The following is a 3,878-nucleotide window of genomic DNA, read 5'->3' as shown; positions in this document are numbered from 1 at the left end:
TACAGCCATTTGAGGAGTGAACCAGCAGATGGAAGATCTCTCTCTCTCTCTCTTCTCTCTGTCTCTTTCTGCTTTTCAAATAAATAAATAAATCTTTAAGAAAAAAAAAAAAGAATGTAAAGGTAACTCAAGTTCTTTCCACATAGAAATCAGTCCAGGGGTATAAGGCAGAGAAAAGCACCAAAATCATCAGGCTAGTGTCTTGGGAGGGGTGACCAGAGGTTAGGCTAAACTGGTGACCTTAGGGCAAAGCAGGTTTCTAAAGCCAACATTTCTTTTTTTCTTTTTTTTTAATTTATTTATTTGAAAGGTAGAGTTACAGACACAAGTACAGACAGAGAGAAAGGTCTTCCAACTGCTGGTTCAATCCCCAAATGAATGCAACGGCTGGAGCTGGGCTGATCCGAACCAGGAGCCAGGAGCTTCCTCCAGACCTCTCAGGCAGGTGCAGGAGCCCAAGCGCTTGGGCCATCTTCCATTGCTTTCCCAGGCCATAGCAGAGAGCTGGATGGGAAGAGGAGGAGCCAGGAATCAAACCAGTGCCCATATGGGATGCCGGCACTGCAGGCAGAGGATTAGCCTAAGGCACCACAGGGCCAGCCCCACCAACATTTCTTGAAGAATATTCCAGAAACATCAAAGTAGACCTTGGAGTTGCTCTGAAGTCTCAGTTGGAGAAGCTGGTCCTCCTACCCTTCCCCCCCATCACTGGGCCACTCACAGCCCATGTTAACATACGAAAGGCTCTGCAGACCCCAGTATTTGGAAAACCAGGGTTTTATTTTCCAAATTCATTTGAACGCTGTATGCTTTCTGTGTGTGTGTGTGTGTGTGTGTGTGTGTTTTAACACATTACTGCTTTAATTCCGTGAACTAGCATTTTGTGAAACACATTTTGGGAAGCTCTGATCTAAATCACTGACCACAACCCACCAGCCTTGCTGTGGTAATTTGTGGTTTTCAGTTCCATTTTGTTCACTGGAAACACTGATAAATAAGGTGATATGATTTTTGGAAATACATAATACGTAATTTGGTTAGCACATGAGAAAAAAAAGACACAAGAGTCTCAGTAAATCTGACTTCACTGCATCTCTTCTGTCAGGACATAATTGCAGCAGAAGTCAACTGTTTAACCCATTACAGAGAAATATGTGTAAATATATACTAATATCAGTTCCTCCAAAATAGAAATTTAATTACTACAGGTTAAAATCAAATTCATATCCACTTTTTGCATACAGATTTATCAGGCTTTTGAGATAAAAATTAATAGTTTCTGTTCAGCTGAGTGCAAAAAAAATTAAGTGTACTCATCACAAACCCATCTTGCTTACAACCATTTTAAATGGCAGGACTATTAGGCACTTTAAGATTAATTTTGAAAAATCAAACACATTGTATTTCATAGTAAAATAGATATTTAATAGAAGAAGAAAAAATACCAAAAGTTGATTAATACCAATGACACTTTCTCAGTAGCTGAAAATAAGACTAATAAAAAGTTCCTCCTAAGCCAGACTATATTCTCTTCTGTTATATTACATTACAAGATATTTAAAGTCTACTTAGCAAACTGATTCTATTAAAATAAAGCTCACCATACAAAATGGTTTTTCTAACCATATGGAAATGTTAAATTTCGATAATAAAGCTCATATATATATTATTGGAATGTACAGAACTCACCTCCTTGCAAAGTTCTGGTTATATACACCTTGTTAAATACTCATCTTAAGTTTGTATTTTTCTGACAACTTTAAAACTAGGAATCACTGGGACCGGCGCTGTGGCACAGCGGTTTAACATTTTGGCCTGCATCCCATATGTGCACCAGTTCGAGACCTGTCTGCTCCCCTTCCAATCCAGCTCTCTACTATGGCCTGGGAAAGCAGTAGAAGATGGCCCAAGTCCTTGAGCCCTGCACCCACCCTCTGGGAGACCCAGAGGAAGCTCCTGGCTCCTGGCTTCGGATTGGCACAGCTCTGGCCTTTGTGGACAATTGGGGAGTGAACCAGCGGATGGAAGACCTCTCTCTCTCTCCTCTATGTAACTCTGACTTTCAAATAAATAAATAAATCTTTAAAAAAGAAAATTAGGGGGCTGGTGCTGTGGCGCAGCAGGTTAAAGCCCCAGCCTGATGCACCGGCATCCCATATGGGTGCCGGTTCTAGTCCCAGCGGCTCCTCTTCCGATCCAGCTCTCTGCTATGGCCTGGGAAAGCAGTGGAAGATGGCCCAAGTCCTTAGGCCCCTGCACCCATGTGGGAGACCTGGAAGAAGCTCCTGGCTCCTGGCTTCGGATCGGTACAGCACCGGCCATATGGAGAGTGAACCAGCGGATGGAAGACCTCTCTCTCTGTCTCTACCTCTCTCTGTAACTCTCTTTCAAATAAATGAAGTAAATATTTAAAAAAAAAAAAGCAAACTAGAAGTCATCTTAGAGTTACCTGGAAATAAGTCACTAAGAAAATGAATGCCAGTTGTTCAGTAGCAGTAAATGTTAATTCTGTTATTTATTCTCAAACCAAGTTTCCTCTGATAAATATCAAATAATTTGTTACACTCACAACACTGGTTTTCAAAATACAGAAGAGTATCTTAATTATTTACCTGATTAATGTACATCTAATAAAATCAGATCAACATCACTGTTATCTAGAATTAACCTAAGCCTCCAAAAATGTTGATTTATGCAAGCCTCCAGTCAAAATTACTTTCTTCTGCCAGCATTGAGGTGCAGTAGATTAAGCAACCACCTATGATGCCAGCAACTCAAATGAGCTGTCAGTTCAAGCCCTGGCTGCTCTGATCCAGTTCCCTGCTAATGCACGTAGGAAACAGTGAGGATGGACTGACTGCTTGTGCCACTGCCACCCAAGTGGAAGACCCAGATGGAGTTCTAAGCTCCTAGAACAGTCCCAGCCTTTGTAGCCATTTGGGAAGTAAACCAGCAGGTGGAAGGTCTCTCTCCCTCTCTCTCCATCTCTACCTTGATCTCTGTAACTCTGTCATTCAAATCAATCTTTTCTAAAAATGAAAAACCAATATTCATTTTTCATGTCCTACCTTTTATTTTGGTTGTAAGAGTAAATTCAGGGGCCGGCGCTGTGGCGTAGCAGGTAAACCGCTGCCTTCAGTGCTGGCATCCCATATGGGTGCCAGTTTGAGTCCCAACTGCTCTACTTCCAATCCAGCTCTCTGTTAAGGCCTAGGAAAGCAGTAGAAGATGGCCCAAGTGCTTGGGCCCCTGCACCCACATGTGAGATCTGGAAGAAGCTCCTGTCTCCTGGCTTCAGATCAGCACAGCTCGAGCCATTGAGGCCAATTAGGGAGTGAACCAGTGGATGGAACACCTCTTTCTCTCTGCCTCTCATTCTCCCTCTGTGTAACTCTGACTTTCAAATAAATAAATAAATCTTTTTTAAAAAAAGGAGTCAATTTAGAATTATAACTAAGAATTTTATCATATTTTAACAAAAGTTTGGCTGTGTTTAGCATCTTGATTCCTTTTTTTAAGATTTGTTTATTTATTTGAAAGGCACAGTTGGGGGGATAGAGAGGGGAAAGGGAGGAGAGGAGAGGGAGAGGGAGAGAGAGATCTTCTATCTGCTGGTTCACTTCCAAAATGGCCACAATGGCCAGAGCTGGGCTGATCCAAAGCCAGGAGCCAGGAGCTTCATCCAGGTCTCCCACATGGGTGCAGGGGCCCAGGCACTTGGACCATCTTCTACTGCTTTCCCAGGTGCATTACCAAGGAGCTGGGTCAGAAGTGGAGCAGCTGTGACTCGAACCAGCAGCTATATGGGATGCCAGCACTGCAGGTAGCAGCTTACTCCACTAGGCCACAATGACAGCCTCCTTATTCTTTCTTTTTAA

This window comes from Oryctolagus cuniculus, chromosome 4 (genome assembly GCF_051225735.1).
Source record: "Oryctolagus cuniculus isolate XC-2025 breed Fujian yellow rabbit chromosome 4, ASM5122573v1, whole genome shotgun sequence".
NCBI lineage: Eukaryota > Metazoa > Chordata > Mammalia > Lagomorpha > Leporidae > Oryctolagus > Oryctolagus cuniculus.
This window is presented reverse-complemented; position numbering follows the sequence as displayed.